This window comes from Pteropus vampyrus, unplaced genomic scaffold, assembly GCF_000151845.1.
Source record: "Pteropus vampyrus isolate Shadow unplaced genomic scaffold, Pvam_2.0 Scaffold365, whole genome shotgun sequence".
In the NCBI taxonomy this organism is placed as follows: Eukaryota; Metazoa; Chordata; class Mammalia; order Chiroptera; family Pteropodidae; genus Pteropus; species Pteropus vampyrus.
Genome location: NW_011889146.1, coordinates 1,039,285 through 1,056,875, shown reverse-complemented (window position 1 = coordinate 1,056,875; position 17,591 = coordinate 1,039,285). Strand labels below are relative to the sequence as shown.

The following is a 17,591-nucleotide window of genomic DNA, read 5'->3' as shown; positions in this document are numbered from 1 at the left end:
TGACTCCTCATAAGATTCCTGGTTTTCTGCTTCAGGACTAGCAGTCCATACTGGGTGGATTGGAGTCTCCTCAGGGTGAAAGCTGTGGTAGGGAGAATGCTAAAAATGGCCCCTCAGGATTCCATGCCCTAATCCTTTGTGCCCGTGATTATCCCTTTGATTGCTCTCTTATGTGGAACAGTTTACCTTCAGATTGGGGGATTATCTTGAGGGCCTAACTATGCTAATGAGATCTTTTAAAAGCAGAGAGTTGTCTCTGGCTGGTAGAAGAGGAACTCCAGAAATTCAGAGCACAAGGAGGATTTGACATGCCGTGGCTTAAAAATTGCTGTCTTAAGAAATTGAGAGATGTCCCTGGCTGACAGCCAGCAAGGAAACAGGGACCTCAGTCCTACAATCACAAGGAACTAGATTCTGCCAACAAACTGCGTGAACTTGGAAAGAACATTTTTCTCCAGAGGTTCTAGATGAGAACTTGGCCTAGCCAATGTTTTGATTTCAGCCTTGTGATAACTCTAAGCAGAGGGGGTTATCTAGCCATGCTAGGTAGATTTCTGACTCACAGAATTGTGAGTTATTAAATGAGTGATGTTTTAAGTGGCTGGCTTTGTGGTTATTTGTTGTGCAGCAATAGAAAACTAATAAAATGGAGATTTCACCCAGCACGATTTCCTTTTCTCTTGATAATTCCCTTTTGTTTCTGCCTGATTTTGGTTGCTCTCAGAGTTGTTTAATATAGTTTGTGTAGAGTGTAAAATTTTCCTCTGTGGAATTGCTAGTCTGTACTAAAGTATTCTGCCATTTCCAGAACTAGAGCTCGCAATATCAATTTGAGGGTTTCTTTTTCACTTAAAAATTATTCATATGGTCTTGATAGTTGCACAGTATTTCATTGCGTTGGTATACCGTTCTTCTTACAGTTTATTGAAAGCACTGGGAAAAGAGTGGACATTTAATGGTAGGTGAGGAGATGAGTAGTGTGAGCATAGATATTGATGTTTTGTCATCTTGCTTTCCAAAAACAAAATGCCAGTTTACAGCTGGATTGCCTCTTTTAATAGGTATTCTATGTCACTAATGAAACAAAGAGGGACAACTATAAATAGCAGAGCACAGCACAGAGTAGCTGAAGTTAAAGATAATAGAATAGACTTTATAATACAACCATGTACTTACTTGATGCTGACTCAAGTCTCCAAAATATAAAATATCCTGTTTTCCTGTGTTTGTATATCAAAAGGAAATACTTTTGAGATGACTTGGAGGAGTGGTTTCTGGATCTCCCCCGCTACCCCTTCCCTTTCGGTCTAGTCTGTTTGTTTATGGCAGCAAACTGTATTACTTGGTTTGTTTTTCAGTATAGTTTTTATCTGAATAATCAAGAGCTCTAAAAAGCTTTGTATTGGAGGTCTTTATCTAGTCCTAATTGGATTCGTAATTTTCCTAGTTTACCACATCTTCCATAAATATACTTGTCTTGTGTCTGCATCCCAAGGGATGCTATTTTATTACAATGCATCGAAGTAATATATTCTTAGTATTCGACTCAAGCAATTTATTAATGTAGATGCTTGAGTTATATTGTTAAAAAAAGGTTTCTGTTACTGACAACTTGCTCTCTCTTTATTAAGATAGGGCAGTAAATAAAGGTACTTAATTTACATAGCCTATTAAATGAAATTCTCAAGAGGAAGGAAAATAATTTTAAATGCAGTTTACAACGCGGTGACAGCTGATAAACTTACAAAGAGGCTCATTTAGTGGAATTGGATTGAATGAAAAAACTTTATAGTTTCATAACATTGTTTTTGATAGATACCAAATGGTATTTTTAATATTGAGCTATATGGAGAGATTAACTCTATTCCTATTGACCCTTTCTCTTCTCTCTTCTTGCCCCCAGAGAGTAAAAAAAGAAAGGTTTTTGTTTTGCTTTCTAAAATGTGTCTATCAATTTGTATTTGAAATGGCTTTCCTTTAAAAGAGAAGCAGAATCTTGATTGTCAGTTATCAGAGGTTGTAAAAGTATAGTTAATGTTGCAAACCAAAGAGTCATCTCCCCCTATTGTTTGTTTACTTTCTTGGATGAACAATTTTCAGACTTTTTTTTTTCCTGGTAGAAATAAAATTAGCAAGACTATATTACTAGGACAACTGAATTGCACTATTTTTAATTTCTCTTTAAAAGATTTTAAAAGCTGCTTCTGTAATAATATAAGGACTTTGTTCCTGTTGGCCATGGGGAGTTAAGAGCACAGCCTTCAGAAGAGATTATTCTCACATACTCTCTTTGACCTCCATAAAGGTACATTTTCTCCTTGAGAAAGCCACTGGCAAATTCTGCTAATGCAGAACATGGAGTTCATTTGTTTAATGGCTTGCAGCCTTAGGGCACAAATATAACATATCAGCGCTTCCAATTAATTTCTGACAAGCTCAGGTGATGACTTTGATACATTAGAGTGTGTATAGTATGGTTATGGGCTTTGGTTACCTTAGAAACCACCTTTTTTCTTTAGATTTCTGCTTAGGAATTATGATTCTTATAGTTTTGTAGGATATTTTCAGATTTGAATTTGGATGTAGAGGACCCCACATTCTTCAGAGAAAGAACAAGACTAAAATTCTCCCATCGATTCATTAAGCACTCATTTTTGAACACCTTCTAGATATGGTTAAAATTTATATGCTCAATTTTTCTCATCTGCAATTAAATTCTAGTTAGACTATTTCTAAATCACTTTAGATTCTACAATTTCATTTCCCCAGGATCACTTTCTCCTTGCTTCTGTTCAGTGCATTTATTAATCTGTTGGTAGTGTACCTTAGGCCACTATTTATGCACCATATTATTATAACTGCTATTTTTATATGTTTGTACATTAGTTATATAAAAGCAATTAATTTAGCTAATTCTGTGGAGAGAACTGAATTCCTTTGCTCAACAGTACCATCATTGAAGTTACAAATGAAAACTTTTCTTTACAGTAATCTGATTCGCAGTGGCTCCCAGCCAGTAGTAAACTTGGATCAAAGCTTCCTGAGACCATTTAGAGTGGGAGGGGATGGGGACAGACTTTTGAGAATAGAAAAAGAATCTAACAAAGAGAGGGAGGGAGCGAGGAGAGAGAGGAGAGAGAAGAGAGAATGAGAATGGTCAACTCGCTGCATCTGCAGCTTTTTGCATCCATGGATTTAGCTGATTGTAGAAAGAAAGGATTTAAAAAAAATTTTTGTTGCTGATGTAGTTAGTACTGTAGTTAGGCCTACATGGTTTCATCTGTACTGAATAGGTAGACTTTTTTTCTTGTCATTATTCTCTACATGGTAGATTATAACAAGTATTTACATAGCATTTACATTGTATTTTGTATTGAAAGTAATTTGGAGATGATTTAAAGTATATGGGAGAATGTGCATAGTTGTCTGCAGATATGCCATTTTATATAAGGGACTTGAGCATCTGTGAATTTTGGTATTCGTGGGGGTCCTGGAACCAATCCCTCCACAGATAATGAGGGATGAGTGAATCAAGAAAGGAAGAATAGTCAATGATATCAAATTCTGCCTGACAGTTTAATTAGTTTCTCCTAGATCCATCCCCTCCTCTCTGCCCACTGCTATGGCCCACGTTTAGGTAATTTCTCTATTCTTCATACACACATTCTCTGCCTGGAATATTCTTTTTCAGTGTCTACAACATTATAGATTTCTGTTAAACCTTTAAAAGTGTGATTATTCATCACTTCTTTAAAACCATTTCCAGTTCCCATTCCCTGTGGTTTTTCTGTCATATATAGGCTTCTGTCATGGAATGTAACACAGTATTAGAATTGTCTCTGTTACCATTTCTCCCATTAGACTGAACTTTGTAACATAGGGTCTGTTTTAATCATTTCTGGACATCTAGTATCTAACATATTGTTTTGTATTAATGGAAGCTTAAAAATAGTCAAGGAGGAAATACAAGAACATAGAGGGGTCATTAATTTTAGCATTGAGGCAATAATTAGTGACCTTTCGCAAAGCAATTTTAATAAAGTAGTGGAGTTGGAAGCCATATTGAAGTAGATTGATAAATGAATGGAAGCGATGAGTGGACTACAGTTCAAAAAGGTTACCTGTAAAAGGTGGTGTGTGGGAGTAGCGGCTATAACTGGCAGGGAAAGGAATATATGGTGCAAGGTTTTACAAAGGGATATGTGAACACGTTTAAAGGCCTAAGGAAGGGAGCCGGTGAACCTCATGAAGAGAGTGGAGACAGTGAAGAGGAGCAGATTCAGGAGGAGTTTAGGAGGGATCAAATCCAGGATATGGGGAGAGATGAATCTTGGAAGTGACAAATGGTCCATATTCCTTTGAAACCAAAATGAAGAAAGGTCTGCATAATTGACTTAGATTGAATGTGGGGGCAGAATCCTTTATTTCTTTTTAAGAGGCTTAATTCACTTTATTTTTTTGTGTATAAAAACTGTGTGGTGGCCATAGCTGGAAGCTGGGTCTTTACAAGATGACCAGTGAATTCCTGATAGGGAGACTTGGTGAATACAGTTTCTTTTGAGAGATTGGGGGTGAAATAGTTGTAGCTCTCAGAGATAGCATCAAAGGTGGCCTTAGAGAAGTTGCCCAAGGTGGCATTATAGCTCCTGGCTGAAGTGTAGCCCTTGTTGATATTGGCCATCAACAGTAGTTTCTTGGATACAGGGGCCTAGATGATACCAGTCTCCTGGGGGCGGGGATGAGGTGTAGCAGTCAGTCACCTTTCTGTGGATGATGTGGGGCTTGCCAATCTTGTTATTCCAGCAGCCTCGCCACACAGGAATGATGGGGGAGCTTGGCTAGCACGATGGCCTTGCAGATGGTAGTGGCTACCTCTTTGGAGCACTTAACACCCAGACCGACATGTTGTTGTAATCTCCAGTGATGAATGCTTTGGACCTGGTCTGCTGGCCTGCACAGATCTGCTTTTGCACAGGCATGATCTTCTGCCTCAACCTTGAGAGATATCATCAGGAAAAAGTTTGTGATCTCAGATTCCTTGATGGGCAAAGAGAAGAGATAGATCTCTTCCAGGAACTTAATCTTCATGTTTTTGACCGGGTGGCTCAGCTTGGTGATGGAGATCTACTCCTTGTCCTCGGCCTTGCCTCATCAAACTACATGGCTGTGACCCTGATCCCGACATTACTGCTGAAGCCTCTGTGGAAGCCACCTTGGCCTCTTATTGTAGGGCTCTCCTGCTGGTGTTATACACCATTTGGTGTTTTTTTCAGAGAAGAAAAGCAGAATGTTGTGCTGTAAATCAGAGCCAAAGCTGAGGAGTATCCACCAGCTGCATGGATTGGTAGCAATTACTTTCAATGTGTTTAGGTAGTTTGAATTGATGAGCAGAACAAATAAGATTATGTCATTTATATAGTTTCATTTGGTTTTTGAGAACGTGCCTATTTATTTCAGATTAATGTTATAGGTATATCTGGGAGATATCTCTTAAACCACTTGTAAAAAATATATATGCAAGATGATATTGTCTTGTATACTACCACGTCATTCGGTTTCAGAGAAGAACCTCTAGTCCACGGGTCCCCAACCCTTGGGCCATGGACCAGTACCAGTCCATGGCCTGTTAGGAACTGAGCCACACAGCAGGAGGTGAGTGGTGGGCCAGCGAGCCAAGCTTCATCTGTATTTGCAGTCACTCCCCAGCGCTAGCATCACCACCTCAGCTCTACCTCAGATCATCAGCCATTAGATTCTCATAGGATCACTGGCCCCTGGTGCCAAAAAGGTTGGGGACTGCTGCTCTAGTTATTTGAAGAGATAAATGAGCAGACACATACTTCTCTGTTCAAATAGTCACATAAGCTGTGAGAAAAGATATTTTCGTGTACACCCAAACGACATCATTCTTTGCTGGCTCACATAAATTTGGCTTGTCCTTTGTCAGCAGAGCAGAGTTCTGCTTTCTGTTTAAAAAGCCAGACTTTTATCCTGAAAATTGTATTGCCAGGTGTAACATGTAGGATATTTTTCACTGCCAGTAACAGAAAATAGTCAGAAGTGGCTTAAACAATGAGGGAAATTTGTCATTTTATATAAAGAGAAATCTGGATGAAAGACAGTTCTAGCGTTAATTCAACAGTGCTGTCAAAATCAAGATTCTCTCCATCTTTCTGCTCTGACAACCTTAGTGTTTATTGAGTTGACTTTTGTCCTTAGACTTGTCTCGTAATTAGAAGATGCTATAACTCCAGACCAATTAAATCAGAATGGGTGAGAGAGGGTGTCCAGGCATTGGTCTTTCAAAAGTTTCCAGTTGATTCTACTGTGTACAGCTCCCTAGGATTGAGAACACTAAGTTAAACCAAGTAAGATTTACTGTAGGAATTGTAAACCCACCTGTCCTGAAGCGGTAGAGCCATTCAATAGCTGAAGAAGGCAGGAAGGAGTTCTTTTAGCAAGGAATTAAGAGAGAAGAATTCACAAGTGGTGTCTGCCCTGCTACAGATGATTTAAAGTTTAAAAGAAATGCTATGTTTTAAATTCATGTATGACCACTATTATCACTTAAAAAAGAGCTATATAAATTGTTCCTACTGCCGGCCTTAGAAACAAAGCTTCAAATAGGCAGTTTTATTAACCCAGTGAACTACAATGTTTTGGTTTGATAGGAAGCAAGGGTAATTAAAAGTATACTTTTTAGTCATTTTGTGTTCAAATAAAGTCTTTTAGGTAAATATAATCATCTATGTTGCCTTCTTTCAAGATGTAGCCACCTCTTTATTATTAGAATTGTGTCTCTTCTTAGTGGGTTATATAAAATGTGCTCTTTGTTGTGGCTTTCGTCTTTGTTATTTTCAAATGCATTCTACCGTCTCCAATGTGTGCCAAAGAGAATTTATTACTGTCCTTCCTAAACTTTGTCTTGATTAACGGCATCATCATTTTCCAGAGGATCCTAGTTTACCCACATGCACTAGTTGCCAAGACTTTTCACTTGTATTCATATAATGTCTCTGGCAACCTTGTGTCCTTGTTACTTTTACTCACAGACTTTGTACAACTTGAGGGTTTCTTTTCCTTTGATTCTTGAAATTCCACCTTAATAGTTTCTCCGTTCCTGTCCTTCTACCCACATATCTTTTTCAATCTCTATATCCTATAGTGCTGCTGGAGTTATCATCCTAAAATATATAGGATCGTATCATTTTTGCATTGCTCTAATACTCCCACTTATCTACAGAATAAAAAACCAATATGGTAGATTGCTTTTTTTGCAAGATGGTCGGAAAACTATCTCCCATCTCACACACACTGCTTTAAAATGTGACTTTGATACTCCCATGAAGAGGCGTGAGAGTCTGTGTTCCTCCAATAGACTTTGAGCAGGCTGTGACTATGGTGGAAGGTCACTAATGTGACCTTCTAGACCATGTCATAAAAAGTGACAGAGCTTTTGGAACTGAAGCCACAATGCTTTGAGAGAGAACTCATTGAAACCTGTCCTGCAGCTCTAGCTAAGCTCCCAGCTTACAGCTGACACCAGCTTGCTGCCATGTGAGTGATCTTAAAAGTGGATCCTTCAGCCCCCAGTCAAGCTGCCCTAGCCGATCTGCATGGAGTGTGGATAAACCATCCCTGCCAAATCCTGCCTAAAATGGAAAGTCATGAAAAAAAAAAAAAAAGATTATTTAAAGTGACTACATTTTCTTTTTAAAATCAGCTTTAGCGAAGTATAAAGTATGTAAAATAAAATCCAGTAATGTTCAGTATATAATTCAGTGAATTTTGGCAAATATTTGCTTGCAGTCTTTTCACATTATCATAATCAAAATAGAACATTTCCATTATTTCTAAAAGTTCTCTTGTTTACCTTTGCATTTAATCTCCTGTCCCTGTCCTTAGCCCCTGGTAACTGCTGATCTGTTTTCTTTTACTAGAGTTTTGCCTTTTCCAGAAAGGAAAACTTGTTTCTGTACTAGTTTTTGGCTATTATGAATAAACCCGTTATGAATATTCAAGTACAAGCCTTTCTGTGAACATTGTTTTTCATTTCTCTTTAGTAAATACTGAAGTATTAAATAGTAGAGTAAGATCGTTGGGTTATACGGTAGTGAGTGCTTAAAATTTTAAATTCCCAAACTGTTTTCCAAAGTGGTTTACTCAGCAGTGTATGAGAGTTCCATTGTCCTGTGTTTTTGCCAGTTTTTGTAATTTCTGTCTTTAAGAAAAAATTTTAGCTATTCTTGTGGGAGTAAAGGCATCTCATTGCTGTTTTAATTTGCATATCCCTAGTGACTAATGGTGTTGACATCCTTCATGTGCTTATTTGCCATTTCTGTGTCTTCTCTGATGAAGTGTCTATTCAAATCTACCATTTAAAAAAAAATTGTGTTGTTTATAATACTTGGTTTTAAGATTATATATTTGAGATGTTTCCTATCTGACACATAGTTTGTAAATATATCCTCCTGTTTTGTGAGTTGTCTTTTATCCTCCTGTTCTGTGGGTTGTCTTTTCACTTTCTTCATGGAAATGAAGCACAAAGCTCTTCGTTTTGATGGAAGTCCAGTTTATCAGTTTTTTAATTTTGTGGTTCATTTCTTTTGTGTTTTAGGTAAAAAAAAAAAAGAACTTTGCCAAAATAATGTCACAAAGACTCTTATATTTTTGTCTAGAAGCTTTTTATTTTTAGCTCTTGATTAGGCATGTGACCCATTTTGAGTTAATTTTTGTATATGGTGTGTGAGAAGTTTCAAAGTTCATTTGTTTGCATATGAATATCAAATTGTTTCAGCAACATTTGTTGAAGCGATCATCTTCTCTTCATTGAATTTTCTTGGCACCTTTTTTGAAAATCAATTGACCATATTCATTTGGGTATGTTTCTGGAATATGTGTTTTGTTCCTTTATTATCCATTTATCCTGTGCCAGTATTACATTCTATTGATTACCATAGTCAATCTTGAAATCAATGTAAGTCTTCCAACATTTGTTCTTTTTTTCAAAGTTCTAACTATTCTAGGTTCTTTGCATTTCCATATACATTTTATAATATTTTAAATACTATGAAAAATTTTGCTAGAATTTTGATACGGACTGTACTGAATCTATTGATCAATTTGCCGATCCTATATATCCATTTATTTAGTTCTTTAAGCAGTATTTAATAGTTTTCAATGTACAAGTCTTGCACACATTTTATTAAATTTATTGTTTAATAATGGTTGCAGGCCAGCTAGGGTTTCATTACTGAGGGAAGACTCAAGGGCTCCAGATAACAAGGCTTAGATATTTGTTGAAAGGAAAGGATGAAATATAGCAACAGAATTAGAACATTAAAGATATGCATTGCATCCAGAGGCTCCCTCAGAGCAAGGAGTCTAGAGGGGATAGATATGACCCTTGTCCTCTCTGTTGGTCATATGGACACACTTTTTTTTTTCTTCCTCAGATTGGGTACACTTGTGTGTATGCAGACCCATGGCACCCCCAAATGGAGTCTAGGCTGATAATCCTTATATGTTGGTCACGTAGCATAGTCTTTTTCATGTAACCCTCCTAGTAGTGGAGCCCTCTGTGGTATTTCACTGAGACCACATGCAGATCCTCAAATCTCATATCAAATAGACATTGCTGACAGTCTGATGTTAACCGCGCTAAAACTCACTTCGAACCCATCAGTACAAAGCAACATTATCAAGTAGTACATTTCATGTCTTGACAGGGGTCAGTGCTATGCAAGTATATCTTTACTTCAGTAAAATAGCTCAGTTTAGTTCTATGCATGCTGGAATTAGTCTACACTTCTAAATTTTGGGGGGAGTCCTATTATAATTGGTATTTTAAAATTTTTCTATTTTCAATTGTGTATTACTTTTACATGGAAATAACAATATATTGACCTCCTGTCTTGTGACCTTGATAACTCACTTGTTAGTTTTAGTAGCTTTTTAATAGATTTCTTAAGAATTTTCACATTGAAAATCATAATCTTGGATTAAGGATAATTTTCCTTTATTCTTACCAGTCTGTATGCTCTTGATTTCTTTTTCTTGTCTTACTTCACTGACTAAGAACTCTTGAACAATGTCGACTACAAGTGATGACAGCTTTTTTTTCCTGATCTTAGAATAAGGCATCCAGCATCTCAGCATTAATTAAGTAGGATGTTGCCTCTAGGATTTTTAGGTGTTCTTTATGAGTTGAAGGGGTTTCTTTTCCCTTTATTCCCAGTTTTTATCATGAATGGATTTGAATTTTATCAAATGTCTTTTCTGCTTTTGTTAAGACAATCATTTGTTTTTTTAGCAGGGGAGGATTAGTTTGTTAATATGGTAAACTATTGATTTTTGAATGTTAAATCAGCTTTGCATGCCTTGGAATATACCTTTTTTGATCATAATTCTTTTTATTTATTACTTGGTTCAAGGTGCAAATATTGTGCAAAAGATTTTTACCTTTATGTTTATGAGACCTTTTGGTCTTGTCCTGTTCTTTTTTCTTTTCTGGTTTGGGTATCGGTAATTTAAATGCTTGACTCATAGAATGATTTGGAGAGTGTTCTTTCAGTATTTTGCACAAATTTGTGTAGTGTTATTATTTATATCTCAAATGTTTGGTACAGTTCACCAGTGAAGTCATCTGTGTCTGGGAATGTTCTGTGTTGGGTAGATTTTAAAACAAATTATTTTTCTCTAATAAATATAGGGCTTTTAAGGTTATGTATTTTTTTCTTAAATGACCTTCAGTAGTTTGTACCTTTCAAGAAATTAATCCATTCTACTTAAGTTACTGAATTTTTTGACATAAAGTGTTTAATAATATTCTGTTATTAGCATTTTAATGCCTGTATGATCTGTCGTGATATTCATTTTCTCTCATTCCTGATATTATGAATGTCTTTTTTCCTGAAAAAAAGACTTTTCAACTTTATTGACTTTTCGAAGATCTAGGTTTAGGTTCATTGATTTTCAATAAAACCATTGTTTATATGTTTTTTGTTTGTTTTTGATGGCAGAAATATTCTTATTCTTAATGACCTTTATTGTTTAGCTTCGTTGTATAGCTACTTGTGTTTTATGCCTTCACCTTCCAGTGGACAGTCTACTTTTTGGGACAATGATCGTTATTCATCTTTGTCACTTCCACAGTCTTGAATTAAATTGGACTAAGCAATAGTGGATAGAAATCTTGGAACCTAGCATAAGTTGACTTATTATTCTGGTAACTATCTCATATAGAATTCAATAATAGTTAAAACAAAAAAGCATAGAATTCTCATCTGGAATGGCAAATTTAGCCTTTTTTATGAAAAATAGTTTGTCTCTGTAATGTGACAAATATTTCAGTTTTATTATTCACATTCTTAATATGTTTCAGATGATTCTGGTCTTTTGGCATGTAAAAGGCGAAGGGTTCTTTTAGTACTTTTATCTGATTTAGGGCTTTCTTTTAACCACATACCAAGCCTTTCTCCCATGCTGCCATAGAGATGAATGCAAAGGAATCTGCCATTAGGATATAACAAAATATATAATTGATTTTCTATTACAAAAAGATCTAGGAGATAGAGATCTATCTAGTAAATATGGGCTTACCTAGTACATTTACCATATGACTGGTGTTAGCACAGTTTTATTTCTAAAATCTTTCAGATGCATTTCTTGTGTAATTTATAAGGAGAGCTATGTCATTATCACAGCTGAGGGAGTGTCAGTACTCCCACTGTGCTTGGCCAATAGCAAGTAACAGAACAGTGGTTATTTGCTGAACTTTTCAGATTTTTTTAGAGGAAGAAAGGTATAAATAAATAAAGCAATTCTTTGATTCCTGGTAAATGGCCGGAGGGCTGATTAGCAATAGAAAGGACCTCATTCTGTATCTTGAGCATTTTATAGCCCCTTTATTTGCTTGTTCCGCCACTCTTTAATTATCCCAAAGCAGCAGACCCAAGCTGCATTCTTCCTCTTACTCAAGCTAGAAACCTTACCAGCTTCATTGTTGAGCTGATCACTTGAATTCTTTTTTCTTCCAGTTTTTCTGAAATGTTTCACTTGACTCCCTACTTCCATCTAATATATTTTAATATGTTGATGTCATATTAATCTTACTAAAAACATTTCAACTACAGTTGACCTTTGAACAACACAGAGGTCTGCGTGCCGACCACTGCCCCCCAATAAAAATCTGCATATGACTTTTCACTTCCTCAGAACTTAGCTACTAACAGCCTACTGTAGACTTGAAGTCTTACCAATAACATAGTTGATTAACATGTATTTCATATATGTATTATATACTGTATTTTTACAATAAAGTAAGGTAGAGAAAATAAAATTTTCAGAAAATCATAAGGAAGAGAAACTACATTTACAGTATTTATTGAAAAAAATCTGTGTATAAGCAGACCTATATAATTCAGACCGGTGTTGGTCCAGGGTCAACTGTTTATTAATGTTTTGCCCCCAAAACTTTCAGTGCTTATAGAATAAAAGACTCTTGAGCTCTTATTCTTCAATAAAAGTTCTTTTGGTTTTATCTTCTTGGGACATGGATTCATTCTCAGTTTTCACCATTTCAGTCTTAATGAAATTTTATTAAAGTTTTATTAATAAAATTTTTATTTTCAAAAAAAATTTTTTATTATGATAAAACTCACATAACACAAAATTTCCTATCTTAACCATTTTCAGTATAGTTAAGTATATTCACATATTTGTGCAACCAGTCTTCCCTTTTTCATCTTGGAAAACAAACCTTATACTCATTCAATAATAATGCCACATTTTCTCTTTAGTCCAGCCATTGGCAACCACCAGTCTGCTATGTTACTATGAATTTGGCTACTGTAGATACCTCATGTAAGAAGAATCATACAATATCTGTCTTTTGAGACTGGCTTATTTCACTTAGCGTCATGTCCTCAAGATTCATCCGTGTCGTAGCGTGTGTCAGAATTTCCTTTTCTAAGACTGAATATCAGTTCTTGTTTTAAGAGCAGATTCTATATGGGAAGAGGATATTAGATATCTTAGAAGAATTACTGTATTTTCTCAGATAGGATGGGGAAAAAAACAGATTCTGAGGCTTCTGAAATTTCAACTTTGCTTGGGTTTGCTTGTGTAGGGTAGCAGAATATGCCACCCCCAAATATGCATAAATATTTTTGGCGTAAGGGTTATTTTGAGTAAAGGCACATAAACAAAAATAGATGCAAGGCAGCTACCTTTTTCTTCCTGAAAGCAAGAGATAAAATGTCAATATGAAAGGTGCCTTATCTATAGCAGGAGAAAGTCATTGTTATCACTAGAGATGGGAAGCAGAGGTTGAGAAGAATCTGTACAAACCAACCTTGTTAAACTAGTATCTTCCTAGTCACTTTTCTACAATTAACTGCTCTAGACAAACCTTTTTGTCTTATCACATTGTCACAATTTACTATAGTTGTCCCCCCTTATACACAGTTTCACTTTCCATGGTTTCAGTTTCCCATGGTCAATCATGGTGAAAATATTAAATGAAAATTTCAGATATAAACAATCATAATGTTTTAAATTGCATGCCATTCTGCTACCTGCTCATTTAGTCACTTAGTAGCTGTTTTGGTTATCAGATCCACTGTCACAGTATCACAGTGCAAGTAACCCTTATTTTACTTAACGCCAAAGCCGTTTGTATAACTTTTTATAGTATATTGTTATAATTCTATTTTATTAAGTTATTGTTAATCTTTTACTCTGCATAATTTCTAAGTTAAATGTTATCGTAAGTATGTATATGTAGGAAAAAAAATAGCGTATATAGGTTTCAGTACCATCTATTATTTCAGTCATCCACTGGGGGTCTTGGAACATATCCTCTCTGGATAAGGGAGGGCTCCTATACTCTTTGTCCAACCTAATATGTAAGCTTTCAGCCCTAACTTCTTTAGGTCTTCATTTTCCTTGTGAAGGCTCCCATGTACATAAAAAATTACTGAGTAAAATGTGTATGCCTTTCTCTTATGAATCTGTCTTAGTTTAATGCTCAGCCTCAGCTGGAGACCCTAAAATGGTAGACGAGAACTTTTACCTCCCCTACACTTGTTTCCCATTTATTGAGTTGCCTCTAAGTATTGATAGTGCCTGGGTTTTCATAATACTTTAAAGTACAATTCCATCTCAGACCCAATTTGTTTCCAGTTAATAAGTATACTGATTCAATAACTGTCTGCTTTTTTAGGAATAGCCTTTTCTTTGCAGTCTTTGTGATATATGTGTTTTTTCATTGAAGAGCTATTTAATGTAATATCTTTGTGGACTCATGATCAACCAGATGATCTGAAAAATATTTCTTTGAAGTTCTTTTAGTCATTGATAGGAATGTGGGTGACAAAGTTTACTTTTCTTATTATATAGTAAAACAATTTTCAAAAGTTGACACTTCAATTTAAACAGAACTTTCTTCTTCTATTTTACTGTGTGGTAAATATGATAGTCTCCTGAAAGGGTAAGTTTTTGGTGTCTGTGAACCAGAACCATCCTCAGAAGCTCTTCGGGACAAATCAGATCACTTCACACCTCCAGACTGTGTTCCTATTCTTTATATGAATTCCAAAGTCCTTACTGTGCCATACTAAGTGTTTTGCAGTCTGTTGCATAACTAAATCCTTGTCCTATCTCTTGCAGGACTCTAATTCTCTCCCCATTCACTTTTACCCTTTGTCTCCATCTCCACCAAATGACCTAGAATTCTCTAAATATGGCATACTCTGTCCTTGGCCTAGCAAATATGATTCTCCCTGCCTGGGATACCTTATTCTTGTTTCTCTATATCTGGTGAAATCTCCCTATTGATTGAGGCTTTTGTCGGCCAGGGTTCCATATCCGAACCTCAGACCTCAATGATTTGTGTGAGTGTTTTTCAATTTTCCAGAGAGTGGTATGTGACTGTTACCATTCTAGGTATTAATTCCTTATTGTCAGTGGATGCTTTAGGGCATTAGGGGTTACTTTTCTTTTGAGACCCCTAATGAGTAAAGTCTAGTCTAAGTTTTTATCACACTCTTCTAGAGCATTCGTCACATTGTAATTATTTGTGTATTCAGTATCTCCTTTAGGCTTGGCTTCTAGAGAGATACAATGTCTTTCTTATACATTTCCACACCCCAGGACTCTGCACCATGCCTGATACAGAGTTGATGTCCAATATTTATTAGTGGAATATAGATAGATAGAGATACTGAGAGGATTTTTGACTTTTTAAAAGTAGTTCAGCTTCATTTTTTTCAGTGTGACTTTAGTCCACATTGTTTATTTCCTTTTCTGATATTTGAATATGCTTTCCTCCTTAAAATAATTATCTTGATGTTTTCTGCCCTGTCCCCCAGTTGGTGCTCTATCACACTTCAGCACTTCTTTTGTTCTTTTTACCTGTGTGGATGTTTTTCCTGCCTAAATTGAACTAAGTGCTCCTAGTGAGACCCTATCAATATGGATTTTTAGGACATTTATTAGTGTCAGATTTAAAAGAAATTAAATTTTTATTGATTTATTATTGACAGACATAATGGACAGGAAAACAGTATGAGATGATACTATTGCCTGATTTTGTTGGGGGAAAATAGGGTCGAACCATTTATTTGAATAATTCATTTTTGCAGTATTTATAGTTTGTGTTGTCTATTCCATTTTCTCAGTGGATAATTTCTACTATACATTACTTACTATGAATTATTCTTTATATATTTGCTCTGCCCTTTAAGTATTTGCTTTAGAAATTGATTTCTCATCCAGGTGATAAAGGAATTTTTCTCTATTTTTTTTGCACCCCCTATCTGTTCAGTATGTAGAGATGGAAACGGATATTATTTGATGTCATTTTGTCGGATATATACTTATGTTCATAAAGAGTTAATCTTTTGAGTTGGTAGAACCACAGACCCTGTTGAAGTTCAGATGTATAAAATGTAAAAATGTATACTCTTCTTAAACACCTCTTTCTCAGACTTTGGAAGATGATTATAGGTATCTTTTTTTCATAGAAAAGACTCTGCAGTTGTTAGATTATGTACTTTGGAATGTCAGAATAGGTACTTTGAATGCCAGAGTGTGATTGTTTGAAATTTAAGGAAATATTTAGCTAGATTATAATTTTATAACAATATTAGAATTAAAAATTTTTTATCTTCACTTTATACCTGCCTAAATTATGAAGAGAAAGGACAAATTGACTATTTTATAAATGGCTGTGGAATCAGCAGTAGGTTTCTGTTCTGTTGGCTTGTCTTTCTCCTCTCAAAGCTTGAGAGCTTGTTTGGAGTTTGTAGCAGCGGGTCGCAGCTACTCCTATACCATTGACAGAAGAATGGTCTTCTCCTCTATCCGGGAAGGTCGTCCTCTTTGACCCAAGTGCGCAGCTTCGGGAGGGACATACATGGAGCGGTGAGGGAGGAAGGGAACACCCGCCTAGCCAGCCAGATCAGCTGAATCAACCCTGGTGATCAGTGGGGTGACAGATGTCGCAGCCCGATCACCCTCACATCCTCCTCTCAAAGCTTGAGATAAATGTTTTGAATGTGTTTAGAACCATGTTTTCAAAGTGTCTGAACTTGTGAAATGTTAAACGATTCCAGGATTGGAAGTAGCTTGGTGTGTGTAGAGAGAACTCTGCTGGACTAGGTGTCAGAAAACCTGTGAATCTTGAATATACAGTGTTTTGTTTTCTGAACACAGGCAAGTTTCTTAACTACTGATAGCCTCAATTTTCTTTTGTAGCCTGTTCAAATCAAGTAAAAGCACAAGTGGAAATATATTTTGTCTCTTGTCGATTTCGTTTAATTTGATTTTAGTGTCTTCACAAATGGATTTATTAGCCTGATAAATTACTCCTGTTTTGGATTTTCATTATTTTTTATAATTTTTCAATTACAGTTGACATTCACTATTATTTTATATTAGTTTCTGGTATAGTACAGCATAGTGGTTAGATATTTATGTAATTTATGAAGAGATCCTCCCAGCTGGTCTAGTATCCAAATGACACTATACATAGTTATTACAACAAAAGGAAATATTGATAGCCTGTATTGTACAAATGTGAAGTGGCATTAGTTTCTGTGTTTGATTGCTGTGGCATTATTAAAGCAGCTCCCATTTTCTCCTGTGTGAATACATTCTTCACACTTTTATTGCCCCTTTATAATGTATCTAGCCACTATAAGCCATAGCCTTTTCCCCATTTCCTCATAAAAATTTGATTGGGATATTTTGTTTATTTGTTTTGCTAGACACTGCTAAATAAATACGAGTAAATAGCAAAGTTATAATTCAAATCCAGGTCCTTTTAACTCCTAAGCCTGTGCTATTAACCAGTATTTATGCTATCAGCTATCAACATTCTTTTACCACTATTAACAGTAGAACTGTGATCTTGAGAATGTTATTATGTAGAGATACCTATTAAAGGGAGCTTTGGGAAGTTTGGAAAAGAAAAATAAAGACATTCTCAACATGGCACTGTTTTAGTAGGTTTATTTGTAGTCAAAACCCCCAAAATAGAATAGTGTGTGTTGAGTACAGTAGGGCCTGTTGTAGATCAAGTAGAATCC

The 17,591-nt window shown here is 35.8% G+C and overlaps 1 protein-coding gene and 1 pseudogene across 1 annotated transcript in view; one reads left to right on the top strand and one right to left on the bottom strand.

Moving 5' to 3' along the window:
* DDX10 (DEAD-box helicase 10) overlaps positions 1-17,591 on the top strand; it is a 235,723-nt gene that overhangs the window by 93,068 nt on the left and 125,064 nt on the right. The gene's annotated exons all lie outside the window — the stretch shown is intronic.
* On the bottom strand, positions 4,097-5,506 carry LOC105305120 (annotated as a pseudogene).